A 19,580-nucleotide genomic window follows, 5' to 3' on the forward strand; every position below is an offset into this window, starting at 1 on the left:
AGCCAGGGTCAGTGAAATTGCTCAGAGTATCAGACTGGGGGCTTTAAAAGCGGTGCTCGGGTATACGCCACCTATTAAAGATTGCAACCTCGGTGTCGTACATATAATTATCTCTATTACCAAATAGCTGAGTCCGTCTGATAATGGAAAGCCAAGAGGGACAAGCTGTGTTAAAGCTTCGCATAAATGCTGCGGAGGGGCGGTGTCAGTCCAGGGCGACGCTCGCAGGAGCGCGTCAGGTGCACAGCACAGGACTAAAACGTGCCCGTGCGACTGGAGCTTTACCTTTCCAAAAACACAAAAACAAAAACAAAAACAAAAACAAAAACGCTCCCGCGTGCTAGAAGAAAGGAAGGTGGTGTCTCGTACCTACACAGTGTTGGGAAGACTGCCTTCCCGGAGACAAAATGAAGTAAACGTTTTATTTTACAGTGGGTATAAATGGGAACACTGATAGAATGAAAGAACGAAACATTGAAGGAAAAACTTAAAAATCACAGAAGATTTTGGAGAACATATGTATGTATGAGTGTGTGTGTGTGTGTGTGTGTGTGTGAGTGAGTGAGTGTTTGCGCGTGCGCACAACATTGCCTGCTCTATCATGCTCTCCCATCAAAAGAGCATTTGCCAAACTTATAGCAAGAAAGGCCTCTGTTTTGTTTGGGTTGCACTTTGTTGCTTTCTTTTTTGTTTTGTTTTGTTTTGTTTTGTTTTTCAAGACAGGGTTTCTCTGTGTAGCCCTGGTTGTCCTGGAACTCACTCTGTAGACCAGGCTGGCCTCGAACTCAGAAATCTGCCTGCCTCTGCCTCTCAAGTGCTGGGATTACAGGCGTGCGCCGCCACTCCCCAGTGCCTATCCATTTCTATAATAAATTCACTCATTTTCACCCCACTCCTCAGTCTCATCTCCTTCCTTCCACCATGGAGACCTTTCTCCCAGGAGGTCCGGCTCCCAGTCTCAAGTCTTCTTTCGCATGTGACCCACCAAGTTTAATTAGACGCTTGAATGAGTGTGGGTCGAAGGTTATTTGCAGTATGGATGACATCCTGTTGTCTTCTCAGTCCTGTTGTTCCTGTTTAGAAGACAGCTTTGAATTAACGGTTAACTTCAAAATTAATTATTATTATTTATTCTCATTGGGTGTGCACGGTAGACTGTAGAGGTCACAGAACAACATTCAGGAGTTGGTTCTTGCCTCCCACCGTGGGATCTAGGTCATCAGTCTTGTGCAATATGCGCTTTTGCCCCCTGAGCCATCTTGCTGTCCTGTGTTTGATTTAAAATTTTTTTGGTTCATTGTATGTGGTATGTGGTCACAGTATATGTGTTCACAGTTTGTGGTGTGTGTTCACAGTGTGTGTGTGTGCACAGTGTGTGGTATGTGTGCACAGTATGTATATACACAGTGTGTGGTATGTGTTCACAGTGTATATGTACACAGTGTGTGGTATGTGTTCACAGTGTGTATGTACACAGTGTGTGGTATGTGTTCATAGTATGTGTGTGTGCAGTGTGTGGTATGTGTCCATAGTGTGTGTGTATGCATAGTGTGTGGTATGTGTGCACAGTGTGTGTGTGCACAGTGTGTGGTATGTGCTCACAATGTGTGTGTGTGTGTACAGTGTGTGTTATGTGTTCACAGTGTGTGTGTGCAGAGTTTGCGGTATGTGTGCATAGTGTGTGGTATGTGTTCACAGTGTGTGTGTACACAGTATGTGGTATGTGTGCACAGTGTGAGTGTGCACAGTGTGTAGTATATGTGCACAGTGTGTATGTGCACACAGTGTGTGGTATGTGTTCACAGTGTGTGTGTACACAGTGTGTGGTATGTGTTCACAGTGTGTATGTACACAGTGTGTGGTATGTGTGCACAGTGTGTGTGTATGCACAGTGTGTAGTATGTGTGCACAGTGTGTGTGTGCGCACAGTGTGTGGTATGTGTGCACAGTGTGTGTGTGCACAGTGTGTAGTATGTGTGCACAGTGTGTGTGTGCAAGCACAGTGTGTGGTATGTGCTCACATGGGCGTGTGTGGCGGTTTGAGTTGATGCAGTTTTCTTCTCTCTCCATGGTATTCCCTAAGGCAGGGCTCTCAACAGAGCCGGAGCTCACGCATCCCCTCCTACATGCCCTGTCTCCACCTTCCCGTGCTGGGATAGTGGGTGGGCCGCCATGCTGTACCCAGCATTTACGTGTAGCTTTAATGTTTTAGTCAACTTTAAATCAGCAAGAAACTCTCGAAGTCGGGTTCCCGGTCTCTTTTCTTCTCTCCTCATCTCAGGTCCGCTTCCATTGTTCCTTTGTTGTTTGTGACTCTCTTCTGGCCCATCAGAAGCTCAGTAAATTCTTCCTCGGGTCTATTCTTCTATATTCACAGTTACTGAATTGGTCTTTGATTTTCTTTTTTCAAATAATCTCATCTTCCATTTTTCAAAGATCGCAACAGGCAATTATTTTAGAGTCAGCTTCATTCTCTGGATTTCCTGCTGGCGTTTCGGGGCTGTGAATAAGCTGGAGGAAATAATTTGCTTCCCTCCTAGCGAGGTCAGTGCTTTTGCTGCTCCTGAGAACCATTGTTTTCTGTGCTTTTCGTCCTCCCTGCCTCAGTGCGTGGGGGTCGCTTCCTATGGGAGGGTAAACACTGTCTCTTTTATGGTACCTTGGTTAAGAGCACACCTTAATCCATGTGGGCTAGAGAGATGGCTCACCCAGAAAAATGTTTGTCACATAATCATAAAGAGCTGAATTTGATCCCTAGAAGCCATTTCAAAATAAAGTCAGGTGTAGTGGTCACCCTTGTCATTCCAGGCTGGAGAAGCAGAAACAGACAGACCCTTGGGGCTCACTGGCGAGTCAGGCTAGTCTACTTGTTGGGTGTCAGGGAAAGATGAAAGACCCTATCTCCAAAACAAAACCAAACAAGTGAGGTTTAGTGATGCACGCCTTTGATCACAGCTATCGGGAAGGCTAGGGAAGGTGGATTTGCATGAGTTTGTGGCCAGCCTGATCTATAGAGAGAGTTTCAGGACAGTCAGGAGTATGCAGAAAGATCTTGTCTCAAAAACAGCAACAGGGGCTGGAGAGACGGCTCAGTGGTTAAGACTCCTCTTACAGAGGACCTGAGTTCAATTCCCAGCAACAGGTGGCTCACAACCATCTGTAATGGGATCCAACACCCTCTTCTGGTGTGTCTGAGGATAGCTACAGGGTATGCATATGCATACAATAAATGATTCTTTAAAAAATAACAAAATAACAAAAAAACAAAAACAAAAACCCAACCAACCAAAGAATCAGCAAGGTGAACTGAGCCTGAGAAGCGATTAGGTCGGCCTCCACAGTCACACACACACACACACACACACACACATCGTGTGTGCTTTAGCTTAAAGAGTTATATTTATTCTGTTCTAATTTTAGTGAACTCAAATGCCCATTTCTACTTTTGTGGAGACGTGGACATTTCATTATATTTTACCTAAGACAGCCACCAACCTGAAGCTCCCTTAGTAGATACGCCCATTTCTTCGAAGTTCTTTCTTTGCCTATAATCAGCAAGTGTCAGGCCGGCTTCAGAGCCTCGGCTTCAGAGCCTCTTTCCCAGGAGTCGGGGACAGCAGCTCTTACAAGCTGCTGCTGCTGTCCTTGGTCCTCAGAGACACTGTGACCACACCTGGATTCTCCTGGAACAGGGATGATCACGTGGGCTGCCCATCCACCGTCACCTGTGGTCCTCAGAGGCCCTGGGCTCTATACAAACTCTGGGGCTCTGGAGGGTTCTGACATGTGTTTTAAAACCCAGCCCAGGCAAAACCAGAACAGGGAAGTGGGAAGGGGTGGGTGGGAGGATAGGGGGAGAGAAGGGGGCTTGCAGGACTTTCGGGGAGTGGGGGGCTAGAAAAGGGGAAATCATTTGAAATGTAAATAAAAAATATATCGAATAAAAAAAAATAAAAATAAAAAAACCCAGCCCAGTTAACTCTGGGGTATTTGTAGATTTCTAAATATTTCTGACTATTTTTCTCCTCTTCCTCTATTTCTATCTCCTGGTGAGTAATGCTCCCACAAGCTCCGGCCTCCTTGCTGCCCAGCCCAGACGCTCTGGGGTGTGAACTCCACCCTATGGGCACTATGGTATGCCTATGACCAGTGACATCAGTGATGTTGTCAGAGGCAGACACTTGTGTGAGTCCCTCCCCACAGGCCAACTCACTTTGACATGTGACATCCAAGAAGCATCTAAAGAAAAAGCAGACCTTCCGTTCAGTTCAACCCTCATAACACACCGTCCTTACAATTCTTGTGCCATTTCTCCTGCCCTTTCCCAGCCAGACAAGCCTTTCACCTGACGCTCTGTGGGCTTCTTGAAGGCAGGGCAGCCGCCAGTGAAGCACCTCACAGTCGACCACCTGGGCAAGCACATCTGACAGATGAGCCTGGAGATTCCTGAGGAAGGCAGGGGCACTTGAAGAGGTGAGGCTTGGGGCAGCTCAGCCACGCCTGCCAGACAACCCGGCAGTCACTGAACTACACAAACAACTTCCTTCTCTGAGTGAAGAGCAGGGCTGTGAGAAACTAGTACAGGCTCTCCCTGTCCCACACTGCGCCGTGTTCCACCAACAGACTGAAGGGTATCTGCAATGCGGCAGCAAGAAGAAGGGGTTCGTCAGTCTATGCAGGCCCAAGTCAATCAGTGTGGGGAAGGAGGCATCTCAGGTCTAGCATTCCTATCATTCCAGTCACCCACATCCCTTTCAAATTTGTTTCTTCTTCCTTCTGCTTCAGCTTCTGGAAACTTCTTAAATTTTTTTTTTACAATTGCTTATTTATTTAGGGATGTGTGTGTGTGTGTGTGTGTGTTACACTTATGGATGACAGAGGATAACTTGTGGGAGACGGGTTTCCCCCTTGACCTTTCCTCCACGGCCTATTCCTTTATTTGGCCACTTCTTCCTCCTGAGGCTGATTATCAAGGTATTTAAGTCCAGCAACCAAAAGCTCCTCCTTGGCTTACCTAATGAATATGCCCAATTAAAATGAAACACCTCACCCTGACACGGGTTATAAACTGCCATTTGCTAACGGGCCGGGCCTGTCTCCACTCCACTCAGAGGCCATCTTCTGTCCCTCTAGGACAAATACCCCTCCTCCCTCTCTCTTGCCCATTTTCTCCCTTCTCTCTTGTCTGTGTCCCTCAAGAGAAAATAAATCTCCTTTGTGCTGAGAACTTGATCTTGGTGAGTCCTGTGCCAACTCTGGTCCTTTCAGACTCCATGTGGGAATTCAGGTGGTCAGGCTTGGCAGCCAGGGCCTTTTCAGCTCAGACACTGGGCCCTCCTTCCGTGTGAGCATCTGATAACTTTGGAAGCCACACCCTTCGTGAGCCGGTGTGTCCTCTCCCCTGCTCACCCTCCTCGTTCCAAGGCAGCCCTTACAGCTGCGCTCTTTGCACCAGCGCACTGGCCTGGCCTCTTCTCCCAAACCCCTTCTCAATCATGCTCAGTTCTTCCCTGGGCCATGGTTAGAGGCCAGCTGGGCCACAGGCCAGGGGCTAGAAGCATCTTTTGTTCTACAGGTTGGACAGTGTTAGGATTCTGTCTAAACTCCACCCCACACTTACCTGGCAACAGCCAGGTATGCCCCGCCCCATAGACCTGGCCCACTATAAAAGGGGCTACTGGCCCCTCCTCTCTCTCATGGCCTCTGTTGCCTCTTGGCACTCTTATCTCTCTGCCTCTCTTGGGCTCTCCTCCCCTCCCCCTCTCTCCACATGGTCATGGCCGGCCTCCACTTATCTACTCTCTTCTCTCTCTCTCTCTCTCTCTCTGCCTTTCTCTACTTCCACTATACTATTAACTCCCATTCTCTGCCCTGAATAAACTCTATTCTATGCCGTGTCTGTGTGCGTGTGGTCCCTCAGGGGGAAGAGGTGTCTGGGCACAGCCCACCTAGGCACCCCCCTCCCCCACACCACTGTGCCACATTCTCTAAACCCCCCATTCTCTCTTTTTAAGCCCCCTTCAGACAGTACTGGGAACCAAACTCAGGACCTCAAGGACCTTGTGCCTATGAGGCAAACGCTCTACCACTGAGCTAAATCCTCAGCCCTGACAGCATCCTTTGTAATTAAAAGATTCTTTTTTTCCCCTTTCTTCCTTTCTTCATAAATGTGTATGTGTATATGTGTATATGCACACACACACACACACACACACACGCACGCGCGCGCACACGCACACGCACACACACACACAGGCTGGCCTTGAATCCGCAGTTCTCTACTAAAGAATGTGGTACTAGTGGTGACCAATCAGCCCAGACTGAGCCAAGCGTTGCTCCGGTTGCAAATGTTGCCAGCCCTGGGTGTGTGCCCGGTGAGGTTTACTGCTTCCTGCTGGCAGCCATTTTAATGCAGGAAGGCAGGGAACAGCCAGGAGACCAAACTGCCAGGAAGGGAGAAGGGGGTCAAGATTTGGTGTCAGTGAGGGCTCGGCCTTTCCCTCAGGCCTCCCTACCTATCCTCCAGCTGTGTAAGATTTTGCTAGAGTAGAAGAGTGAAGCAGGATGGTGTGCAGCAGCCAGCAGGCTGCCCTCAGACCCTGCTAACAGTCAGAATCGGAAGGTGAGCGGGTGACACCTGTGACCTGGCTGTGTACCTCAGTCGCCTGTGGCTGGGTCCCCAGGTGACGGATTCCTGTACAACCCACGAGCAGAACAACAGGGGCCACTTGCTCTTACATCATGGAGGGTTTGTTGGCCAAGGTGTTACAAAGGGTGGGCTCACCAGGCAGGGACTCCCAAGAGACCGGAAACCAAAGACAGCTTGGGGACAGAGCCCTTGTCCCCCAGTTGCCCCTGTACTGTTTGGGGTGCTGCAGAGGGGCCACGGCTATCTGTCAAACTTGTGGCAGAGCCCAGCCCAGCCTCCTACAGGATGGACAACTTTACAGTACAAAGCCTGCACGGAAGGAGAGTGTGGGAACCTCAGGCCACAGATGTCACTGGAACAGAGCCAGGAGCTGGTGCCCCTTCTCCTCTGGTGTCTCACTTCTCGTCTTTCCACAAGTTATTCAGATTACGGTCTGTAAATCAACAAAGCTGAGAGAAGACCTTGAAGGAGGCCCCAGGAGAGCATTCTTTCCCCCTGAGAAGTCTCACCTGAGTTTCACCAATGAGGAAATAGCGAGCACTGTAGGGCCGGGCACGCCGGGCACGCCGGGCACGCCGGGCACGCCGAGCACGCCGGGCACACCGTTTCAGTGCGTGGGAGACTTGGCGGCACCGTGGGTTTCTCAGACTGCCTGGAGAGCTGATATCAGCGTTTCACAGGAAATGAAGCAGATTCACTTGCCTCGGGTAGCCCTGCCAGAAGGGGCAGCCCCGGGGAAAACAGCCTAAGTGGCTGCTGCTCCCTAGGCTGAGGCTACAACTGGGTCCTGCAGACGGTCAATGGGAGTGATCTCCGACACGCATGTTGGGGTCCGAAAAGGTGGGGCTACACTGCTGGGCGCTTTGTGGTTTCAGAGTAACGTGCAAGAATGCAGCATGAAGACCAGGTAGCAAAGGAAGGGATGGAGGCCAAAAACAGAAACAAAACAAAACAAAACCAAAACAGGAAAACCAAAAACCCTGTGTCCACTGTGTCCACGGGGGTTGTCTGGGTTCGAGGGGTCAGAGCACTCTGGGGGCCTCTGGTCAGCTGACAGATGAGAGACTGTGGGAAGAAGGTGACAGTCCCGGAGCTAGAGACTTAGAGGACCTGGTGGCGCACACCCCTAATCCCAGACCTTGGGACGCAGAGGCAGGTGGATGTTTGTGAGTTTGAGACCAGCCTGGTCTACAGAGTAAATTGAATTCCAGAACAGCCAGGCCTCCAGAGTGAGACCCTGTCTAAAAATAACAAAACAAACAAAGAGGTCAGGAGAGTAACAGAGGGAAGAAATGCCTAAGACCAAAAGAAACATTCATTAGGAGAGCTGATAAATCCCTGAACTAGAGAAAGCCTGGCTTGGTACACACACACACACACACACACACACACACACACACACACGGCAGTGGGGGCAGGAGGGGGAGAGGGCAGAGCGAGCACACAGGCAGCCTTCACAAGGTCATAAGCTAAGGGAGGTGGAGGAGGTTGGCTGGGCTGGGAGGGGTTGTGATGATCACAGTATGTGGGAACGGAGCTTGTGGGTGAAAAGAATGTTCTGTTCTGTGTTAGATGCAATGGGGAGGGCTGGTAAAGGACGCGAAGAGAGTCTGCCCAGTGTCAGAAGCAGTCTCGGCAAAGAAACCCCACGGCTTCCATCAGCTGCCCGCGAGTCTAGTGAATGAGGACCTACATTCTCACAGCCACTCTGAGCCCCTCACACTCCCACACTTGGCTTTCTCGCGTGTGTCTAACTCATCCTCGACAACTCGTCCAGACACACTGATGTGGCTGTGGTGTACATGTCCCTGTCTCCACTCAGTGCCTCCATCCCACTGCCCTTGAGAGCTGCCTCCAAGGGTGTCCTTTAAGAGTTTTTATTCCAGGGCCTTACTTATGCTAGGCAAATGCTCTACCACTGAGCTATACCCCAGGCCGAATGTATGCATCTCATGTCTGACCACTGTAGACTATGCTTTGAACTGTGTCTTATTCGTCTGGGAGGTCTTCTCTGTCAGTTGTTTACGTAAGGATGGGAAAGGGTGAGCCCTTTCCATACCCATCCCAAGGGTGACAAGCAACGATGCCGACTACTGAGACGGGCATCGTGGTCTGAGTATGAAATGGTCTCTGTAAACTAAGTGTTGGAATGTTTGGTACCTAGCTGGTGGCTGTGTTTAGATCTACCCTTAGGAGGTAGACCCTTGCTGGAGAAACTGGGTCAGGAGAAGCAGGCGCTGAGCTGTCACAGTGTGGCCCACATCACTTCCTGTTCACGCCCTCCACTTCCTGTGCGTAGATGCAGTGTGGCCACCCAGTCCTCTGCTCCTGCTGTCATGGCTTCCCCACCATGATGGACTGGGGCGCTCTGGAGGTGTGAGCCAAAATAACCGTTCTCTTCCTTGTTCCTTTTCTTAGGGTGACTTATCACCATAACAAGAAAGTGGCTAAGACTACAGGTTAACAAGAGCTGAGCATAATACATTTTGTTGTTGTTGTTGTTTTTGGTTTTTCAAGACAGGGTTTCTCTGTATAGCCCTGGCTGTCCTGGAACTCACTCTGTATTATGCAGACCAGTCTGCATAATACGTTTTATTGGACCAAAGTTTTGCTCAACCCAAAAGGTTAGGTAACCAAGGACAGGGAGAATTGTTTTTCATTAGTATTTTTAATTGCTTGTGTGTATGTGGGGTGTATCTATATGTGTTACATGACTACATTAGCACATTAGCACTGCATTTCTAGTTTGGGGTTGAGACATGGTCTCATTTAGCCTAGACTGGCCTCAAACTGGCCAAGTAGCTGAGGCTGGCCTTGATATGCCTAACTCTACCTTCTGAGTGCTGGACTCCAGAGGAGCGCCACCATGTCTGACTGGCAGTGACTGATTGTGAGAGAGCATGGAAAGAACCAGAAAAGCCTCTGCTGTGACTCCTTCTGGACTCTCAGCAGCCTTCCTTCTGCGGGGCTCAGGCCAGGACCTTGCGGAGGAACCGTTCAGGGGGAGGAGAGAGCGGCCATCCAGATTCTATGGCTCGAGCCTGAGGAAAGGGCTTTCAGGTCCCCCCTCCCCCCTGGCAAAGAGGAGTCGTGGTTTCAAGGACGCTGCACTTGATGGGAGGACAGAAGTCATGGAGACTGCCCTGAGAGCGTCCAAACCCCTCCGGCTCACGGCGCCACACATGCTAAGCTCCTTTGAGTGTCTTTTACCTCTCTTGCCTTTCTTACAGAGTGAAGTGATTTATTTTAAACAAAAGAAAAAGGGATTAAAAGTCTATTTATTAGCTTATAAGATGCTGAGAATGACAAGAAAATGTTTGAAAAAAAAGGTCTAGGAATCTGATACTGGTGAGTTAGACCAGACCAGGTTACAGGAACTGGAATAGAGGATCCGCTAAAAAATCAAAGAAGCAATAGAACTGTAAGGAGAAGCGCAACCACTCAACAGACAACTGCGAATGGTATGAAATGGCATTCAAGTCAGTGGAAGAAGACAACTAGTCCATGCCAGGACAACCGTGGTGGCTCGGGTCACCGTGGTGGCTCGGGTCACCGTGGTGGCTCGGGTCACCGTGGTGGCTCGGGTCAGTGGTAGAGAGCTTGTCTAGCAATCTCTGGGTCCAAACCCAGCACTGAAACAAGCAAATGACCAAACAAGCAAACAAACAGATTTTTTTTAGTTTGTTCTTTATATCAAAGAGTAATTATGAAATGCAGAAGCATCTTTCAATTATATTTTAATTATGTATAGTGGGAAAAGTACTTCCACCAAAGTACCCCAAATAAACTAGAAACTATAAAAGAAAAGACATATAGACATAAAAACTGAAATAATATCAGCCTTTAATTTCATGGGAAATAATATTGAAAAGTAAAGGGGCGGTGGCTGGATAAGAGTATCGGGTAAGAGTATTTGTTTGCCCTGCAGGGAGCCCGTGTTTGATTCCCAGCACCCACCTGGTGGTCCACAACCACTCCTAACTCCAGTTTCCAGGGATCTGATGCCCTCTTCTGGTCTCCTCAGGCCCCAGGCATGCATGTGGTATACACACATGCATGCAGGCAAAAATGGATACATTGAATTTAGATAGATAGATAGATAGATAGATAGATAGATAGATAGATAGAATGGATACATTGGATTTAGTTTCTTTTTAAAAAGTCAACCTTTCCTCTGCTGCCTTGAACTGTAGTAGAGACAATTTCGCCACAAAAGTTTAAAAAAAAAAAAAAAAAAAAGCTGGGCGGTGGTGGCACACACGCCTGTAATCCCAGCACTCTGGGAGGCAGAGGCAGGCAGATTTCTGAGTTTGAGGCCAGCCTGTTCTACAGACTGAGTTCCAGGACAGCCAGGGCTATACAGAGAAACCCTGTCTCAGAAAAAACAAAAACAAAAACAAAAACTTCAAAAATTTCAAAGTACAAATAAAGACTCTCAAAATACATAGCAAATACTGTCCCATGTGCAGCAATGTCTTTAAAATCACTATAATCTGCTGGATTAATGGCCCACACCATTAGTCCCAGCACTTGGGAGGCATAGGCAGGCAGATCTCTGATTTTGAGGCCAGTGTGGTCTACAGAACAAGTTCTAAGACAGCCAGGGCTACACAGGAAATCTTGTTTCAAAAACCAAACCAAACCAAAAATGTACTAAAACACAGAGATAGTAAAAGGCAAAAATGGATACATTTTTGAGGTCTGGTGGGATGACTCAGCAGTTAAGAGCACTGACTACCAGTCCGAAGGTCCTGAGTTCAAATCCCAGCAACCACATGGTAACTCACAACCATCTGTAATGAGATCTGACACCCTTTTCTGGTGTCTGGCGTCAGCTACAGTGTACTTACATATAACAATAAATAAATCTTAAAAAATAAAAGGCACTGAGACAAAACTAAACACCAGTGGGCTATGTACACATGCTCAGTATCAGTAGACTAACTAAATGCAGATGGCACTAATGAACTATCTATCACCTGTGCTATGCATGTGCTCATGCTCTTGTGTGTGCATGTGTGTGTGTGTGTGTGTGTGTGTGTGTGTGTGTGTGTGATGCAGAAGCCAGATGCTGATGACAAGTACCTTTCTCAATAGCTCTCCACCTTAGTTTTTGACACTGGAATTCTTTCTCTCTCTCTGAACCTGGAATTCAGTGGCTCAGCTAGACTGGTTGACCAGAAAGCCCCAGAGATCCTCCTGCCTCCATGTCCCTCACCCTGCAGCTCTACATAGCTTCTTACAGGTGTGTTGGGAACCAAACTCAGTTTCCCGTGCTTGTAGGGCAAGCACTGTGCCGACTGAGCCATCCCCCCAGGCCCAGCATCAATTCTTACAGAGAGACTGCAGGCTAACACACCGAGCGTGCTCATGTGGCAGGCACACTGAAAAGCTTAACTGATTTGTGGTCCCTTATCCAGGTGCAGAACTAAAGAAGCAGAAATGGGATTTGAAAAAGATGCACACTCCCACGTCCACTGCAGAAATGTTCTCGAACGCAATCTAAATGTGCAGCGATGGGTAAAGGGATGAAGGAAGTGTAGTATATATGTACACAGGATGGAAAAGCTGCCGTGCGCTCTAATGTGCATGAACCATAAGTCCCATGAACTATAAAATAAGCCAGTCACAAAGTCCAGCATTGTGCAACTCCACGTAAGAGAGATAAGTCATTCTCTTAGAAAGCACCATGGTGGGCTGGAGAGATGGCTCAGCGGTTAAGAGCACTGACTACTCTTCCGAAGGTCCTGAGTTCAAATCCCAGCAACCACATGGTGGCTCACAACCATCTGTAATGAGATCTGATGCCCTCTTCTGGTTGTCTGAAGGCAGCTACAGTGTACTTACATATAACAAGAAAGAAAGAAAGAAAGAAAGAAAGAAAGAAAGAAAGAAAGAAAGAAAGAAAGAAAGAAAGAAAGAAAGAAAGAAAGAAAGAAAGAAAGAAAGAAAAAGAGAGAAAGCCCTCTGGTGACCATTCTGCAGTCAGTTGCCTGGATTTGCCTTGTTTTGAAGTCAGGGGCATCTCTGAGATGGAAGTGGACCTTGCCATCAAGAATGCCCCGTGGATGTTCCTTGAAGACTTGGATCCTCCATTTGGGATATTGATAGGTGGGGTCATGGAGCAGCACATATTCAGCGATGAAGACATATACCTCAGAAGCATTGAAGAACACAGCAACGCCCTTATTGGGATGGTTTACACCCTCAGGCCCGACCGAGTCATTGTGGCTGGGCCATTCAGAGCAAAGCTGTGGTTAATATATATGATTATGAGCCTGGAAGCTTCCCGCCAGGCCCGAGGCCGAGAGATGTCAGATCGTGTTCGGAACCAGCCTCTGACCAGAGCTGACTAGGAAGCCCTCCCCAGAGCGCCAGCATAGCAGTGGGGCGTGTTTCCTGCTATCAGTTTAGTAGGCACCATCTCCTGATAAACTAGGATGTGAGAATTTTCACCAGTGTTTAAGAGAAACTCAAAGGCCACTAAAGGAACTGTCTGTCACTCAGGTGCAGGTATCTGAGGGACGACTCTTAAGCATAAGGCAGTTCTGTAATGGCAAACATTGAATAAAGCAAGTTACCTAATGTAAAAAAAAGAAAAAGAAAAAAAGAAATAAAGAAAAAAGAGAAAGAAAGAAAGAAAGAAAGAAAGAAAGAAAGAAAGAAAGAAAGAAAGAAAGAAAGAAAGAAAGAAAGAAAGCACCGTGGTGGCCCCCAGAGCTGGGAAGGTTACAAAGAGACATTTATTGGGCACACAATGTCTGCTGTCTTTTTCTTTCTTTGAAATTAGTCTTATTAGTGTATATTAATGACATGTGAGAAAGGGTGTCATTGTGACATTTTCATCCACACATATAATTTCCTTTGGTCACATGTACCCTCTACTACCCTTTCTTGGCCTGGCACCCCTTCCCCTTCCCAGACAGCCCCTCCCCCATGTACTTCTCTGTCTGTCTCCGCTCACCACCAGAAATTCCACGTATGAGAGAAAGAATGATAGTTGCTTTCTGTCTGGTTTGTCCGGCTTAACATGATGATCTCTGGATCCATCCATTTCCCTGCAGACAACACGGTTTCTTCGCAGCCGAGTACTGTGCGTTGGCCTGTTGAGAATGAGTACTGCTCTCTCCCTTATCCAGCGGGCACTTGCTTTGATCAAGCCGTGGCACAAACTCCTCCATATTTACTCCTTCAGCTGGGGCCCAACATGCCAGAGCCAGGGCTGGCGTTAGACAGGGGCAGTGTACACATGGCTACAACCGTGGCGCCTCATTTAATTCTATAACTGGATGAGTGGGTCAAGAGCTGTGGTAAACCTGGGTGAGCAGAGAGGTCTCTTGTAGAACAGCCTTTCAGTCCTTTTGGCATATACTTTGAAGTGCTGTGGTAGATCATGTGATATTTGGGAATAGTGTTTTTCTGAGCCCTAAAATTAAAAGAACATGTTCAGAACGGTTTGTGGTAATATGTGCCTTTAATCTCAACACTCATGAATCAGAAACAAGTGGATTCCTGTGAGTTCGAGGCCAATCTGGTCTTCATAGTGAGTTCCAAGTTAACAAAGGCTCTGTCTTACTCTGTATGGTAAGACTCTGTGACAAAATTCACGCAAAGCAACTTGTTAAGTCCACTAAAATGAAGGTAGTCCGCTGATAGACATCCAGTTGAAAACTTTCATTCCGTTTCTGCCCTCTAGTGGACAAAAGGACAAAACCTGCTCTTTGTCCTAGAAGAAAAGGACTAGGTCCTCTTACCCGCTCCTGCCCTGTCCTTTTAGTGCGATAACTATTTACTATGGCTCTGCAAATGTTTTCCACAAGTTAGTCAGCTGCTCTGGTGCCATTATGTTCCATTGCTGACAACGGTCTCCTGCGGTTTCAGAATGAGTCCCTCCCGTACCTTCTTCAAGTGGCTCTCAGCTTCTCTTCACAACTTGTATTTCCACTGGGTCACCCTGGACAATCCCAGGTACCCCCTATCTTAGAATCAGCTTACCAGGAGGCTTCAGTCTATCTGTGAGCCCAGAGCTCCGCCCCACAGGTTCCTGTGGTTAAGCTGTCCAAGGGGGAAGATATTTTGTGTGGCACACTTTCCATCTTCAGCTGTTGGAATTTCATCTTTCTGTTTGTCTCCACAGAACCTGGCCCAACGTAAAACTGCCTTCAAGTGAGGAATAAATGTGGGGGGTGGGGAGAGTGGAATGCTTATTTTGGTCAAAAATAAAAGTCTTCCTCCCCCGAAGCTCTCTGGATCTTTTAATGTGTTCTTATTAATAAGAACAAGTCTTTTTGCCAGCTCTGGCTGCTAATGTGGTTTCACTGAGCAAATGTTAAATGTGTCTGGCCTGGCCAGCCTGGTCTACAGAGTGAGTGCCAGGACAGCCAGGGCTACACAGAGAAACCCTGTCTCCAAAAAACCCAAACCCAAATATGTCTGGCCCTGTCTGAGAAACAGGGAGAAAGTGTTGTATTCTGACATGTTCACACATATGTTCCCGCCCTTCCCATACACTCACCCCCGCAAGCCCCTTCCCGGCCTCTTCCCACCACTCTCACTTCTCTCCTCTCTCTCAATGGTTCCACTTCTACTTTCACATCAAAGACAAGTTTTCATAACTCAGAAAAGAAAAAAAGAGTGAAGAAATGTCTCAAGAAGCCTCCCTACTCTTCATTTTTAATGAAAAAGTCTATTTCTCCAACAAAACACCTTGGCTTTAAATGTAGGGTTCCATAGCTGCCTGCAGCTATTACGAAGTGGGTTTCTGGAACAGAAGCTGAGGAATAAATAGGGAAGAGGGGCGAAAAGAAGTATGGCTAAGACAATATTCACTGATCAAAGCCAGAAACTTTAATGGCGCCAGACCTTTTAACAGTTTCGGCAAACCCTTCCCCCCAGACTCCAGGCTGAGTTCTGGTGGAAGTTGTCTAGCTTCTCTTGGAGGTCCTCGTCTTGACTGCTCCTGCAGCTGGGTGGGTCACCTGTTTAATTCAGGAATTCCTAGACCTGGAGGAACAATGAACTTAACCTTTACTTCGAGCACTCGGCCCTAGGTGGAGCAGGATCCTGGCTATCTGGGAGAAGTTAACCTTGACCAAAGTCAAACTCTGACCAAGTGCATGACTGCCCCAATATGGCTCTGTACATTTAAAGACTGATGACTCTCTTAGGTTAGAAAATGACTTGGAAAAACTCTCCATTTTTCTGTCACCTGAAACTTTGCTTTGGTAGCAGAGTGAGCGTGGCTGGGGGGTGTTGGCAATCCCAGTCTCTTGGGACAGCGTCCTCTGATGTCTCCTCTCTGCTCTGAGAGCTTAGGGCTGCTTGGGGAGGCAGCTCAGTTGGTCAGCTACTTGCCACAAAAGCGTGAGAACCTAAGTTTGATCTTCACTTTCCAAGCCCAGCACAGTAGTGAGCTCGGGAATCCCAGCACTGCCGGAAGTGGGGCTGGGGTCTGATCACCTGCCGATGACGCAGGTTACTGGGTAAACTCCAGACCCCCAGGGACTGTCTCAAAAAACGTAAGAGGTTTGATATATCCTGAGAGGCAACACCTAAGCATGACCTCTGACCTACACACACACACACACACACACACACACCAGTTCTGGGTAAAGGGAGCAGGAATGTGTGTCTCTAGCAATGAGAGTATTCAGCAAGGAACTTGAAATGGTTTGAATAAGAATGCCCTCATTTGATGTGTGGATTATGTTTTGGGTATTCCAGTTTTCTAGGTTAATATCCACTTATTAGTGAGTGCATACCATGATTCACCTTTTGAGTCTGGGTTACCTCACTTAGTATGTTCTCTAGCTCCATCCATTTGCCTAAGAATTTCATGAATTCAAACATAATCCACACATCAAATGAGGTACAAGAAGAAAGGAGGAGTGGCCCCTTGTTCTGGAAAGACTCAGTGAAGCAGTATAGGGCAAAACCAGAACAGGGAAGTGGGAAGGGGTGGGTGGGAGGACGGGGGGAGAGAAGGGGGCTTGCGGGTCTTTCGGGGTTAGGGGGGGTCTAGAAAAGGGGAAATCATTTGAAATGTAAATAAAAAAATATACCGAATTAAAAAAAAAAAAAAAGAATGCCCACCGCCAGGCTCGGGAGGAGAGGGAGATGGCCCTGCCCCCTCCATCCTTGCCACCTGAGGCAGTCAGGAGAACTGACTCTGGGGTAGTGAGCAGGCCCGAGTGAGCTGGCCCTGCCCCACAATAGCTTCAGCACTTGGGAATGTGAGCCCCTGCACCATGACTGGCCAGCCCAGAAGTGTTGACTCTGGAGGCCTGGGTGTGGGTGAGCAGGCCTGTGGTGCAATGCAGCTGATCCTGCTTCTATAGATGTCGGCGCTGGGTGACCAAGCCACAGCAGTGCCAGGGTTCGCCCTGACCAGCTCAGCTTCCCCTCGGGCCCAGGTCCAAGGCTCTGAATTGGCTCACCCCAAAATCCATATCATCTGTGCATGGTTGGGACCCAGGAAAGGGCCAATCCTGCTCTTCCAAAGCTGCAGGATCTCTATGACCCAGGGCAGCAACAGGATAACTGGGCAGAGTCCCGAGGAGGCTCTATGGATGGTGTCACAGAAGCCAGCGATCTCGGACCAGACTAAAGAGTCATTTTGCAATGAGCATTTTTGAATGAAGATGTGTGGACAGAGGGGTGGACTGTCATAGACAGTGGGACACACGAGCACTCTACAGCTTCCACAATGACATGTTCTCTGGGCTTTGCTTTTGTCGTTGGCGATGCATGCGTGTGTGAGTGTGTGCTTGCGTGCCTGTGTGTGTGTGTTTATTGGGAGGAGGTTGCAAAGGCAAAAGGCAGATATGAGGGGACAGAGTGATGAGTGGGACTGGAGTGAAGATGTGAAACTCATAAAGAATCAAAAAAAAGAAAAAGAAAAAAAAAAGAAATGCCCCCCACTCTCCATGGGCTTGTCTATTTGAATGCTGAGGGAGTGACGCCATTTGAAAGGGTACAGACTTGAAGGAGGAAGAGTGTCATTGGTGGTGGGTGGGCTTTAGAATTCTCAGTTACTTCTCCAGCATCACATTTGCCTGCGTGCTGCCGTGCTCCCCGCCATGACGCTAATGGATAGCCCACTGAAACTGCAAGCTAGCCCCAATGAAATGTTTCCTTTATAAGAGTTGGTTCTGTGCTGGTGTCTCCTCACAGCAATGGAACACAGGGTTCTAGCTCTTTCCAGCCAGCACTGGGAGATGGGCATCTCTTGTGACAAGTGGTCCGAGCACGGAAACACAGGATGGGGGTGGGGCGTTAGAGGGACCCGTACCACGAGAAGTGGAGTATGGGTGGGCCGGCCTGCTGCCAGCACTGAGCGTGGCCCACCGCGGATACACACAACCTGAGGTCCAGGGGCCCGTGAGAAGAACTGAGCCCTGAGACGGGATGTGGGGGATTTTCCGGGGACTCTGAACGCTGTGCTCATGAAGCAAGGATCACTTCCTTGTGCTGTTGTCTGCTATGCACTCAATAATGAGCCGGTCCTCACCAAGACTCTGAGGAAGGACTGCATTGTGCAGATTGACAGCACACCGTGCTGACAGTGACACAAGGACCACTATGCAACTGTTTTCTGGGCTGCAAAATGGGGGACCAAGATGACTCCTGAGGAGAAAGAGATTTTTAAACAAAACAAAACAAAACAAACAAACAAAAACCCCAAAGATGAAAGAAAACACAAAAGAAATAAGAATGCCAGGATCAGCAGTCTCCCGGAGGAGCCCTTCAGGCAGGGTGAGCCTCTCGCCTGTGTTACCTCAAGACCAGGCCAGTGGGACATGGCTGACTATGCGCTCGAAGGCAAGGAGCTGGAGTTCCATCTGAGGAAGATCAAAGCCTGGAGAAGCAAATAGACCATCAGTCAGAACTCATGTAATAAAGCTGTTTATTGGTCTATTAAATAAAAGAGCAACCTCTAGGCAGATCGGCCCTGGGGAAGTCTCTTTCAGCTCCCCACAGTCCGGAGCAGCATCTCCCCCACCCCCAAACCTTCCTGCTGCAGGGATCTCTGAAGTAGGAAAGGACTGGGTTCCGGAAAGGGAGTCAGCCCTTGTCCAGTGGTGACAGCCCCTTCTGGTGTGCAGGGGGGCGATGGGATGGAGAGCTTGACCCAGGATATTAACTTCCACGGTGTAGCAGCGCAATGCAATGGAGCCGTGTCCATAAACTCGCTTCCCAGAGAGGAAAGGGAAATCTAGCATGTGTGCTCCCTGGCTAGCTACTGTGGAAAAAGGAATTTGGAAACTTTAGAATAATTCCACAACGGGGCTTCATTTTCCCAGAGGAAGGAGTGTCTCTCCTTTTTCATCAGGGTATAAAATGCCAAGAAAGAGCTCTTTATTCTGATCACCAGCACTCGCTAAGGCAAAGTAGCACCCTTTGGCAGGGGGAAGTCCTTGTACTGTGATTAGAGACACTTCTTAGGTGTTCCGGCTCCTTAGCCCTGAGTTGTAGCAAGTGCTTAAAAAACCACTTCAGGACAAAGAAATCGGTGATTGTGTACATAATGGCAAAGCTATTTGAAATGCTAAACTGTTTCCATTGGTAGAGGAGCTGGGAAGAAGGCTCATCAGAAAAGGCTTGCAGAGCAGGCGTGAGGACCCGAGCTTAGCACCCAGCATCTTTGTACAAAGCCATGCACAGCAGCACAGGACTTTGCATCCTAGTTCCTGTTTGGAAAGATGAAGACAAAAGGACCCCTGGGGACCTGGGGATCCGGGGACCAGGGAACCAACCCTTCTAGCTGAATCGCTGAGATCCAGTTCATCGTGAGAGCCTGCTTCAGCTTTCAAAAGCTAAGGCTGCGAGTGACTGAGAAACACAACAGCAGCCCCTGGCCACCACAAACCACACACATGGCACACACGCATGTGCTCCCCCACAAAGAATGTGCACACACAAACCAACAAGC

The 19,580-nt window shown here is 48.3% G+C and overlaps 1 long non-coding RNA gene across 1 annotated transcript; it reads right to left on the bottom strand.

Annotated features, from left to right (window-relative positions):
* Positions 1-557: 557 nt before the first annotated feature.
* LOC127663750 (uncharacterized) lies at positions 558-4,854 on the bottom strand. Its single transcript, XR_007973011.1, has 3 exons — positions 4,346-4,854; positions 3,496-3,683; positions 558-1,073 (listed from the first exon to the last, which is right to left on the bottom strand). It is a non-coding gene; the product is annotated as an uncharacterized LOC127663750 (long non-coding RNA).
* Positions 4,855-19,580: the final 14,726 nt, after the last annotated feature.

Source organism: Apodemus sylvaticus, chromosome 13 (genome assembly GCF_947179515.1).
Source record: "Apodemus sylvaticus chromosome 13, mApoSyl1.1, whole genome shotgun sequence".
Lineage (NCBI taxonomy): Eukaryota > Metazoa > Chordata > Mammalia > Rodentia > Muridae > Apodemus > Apodemus sylvaticus.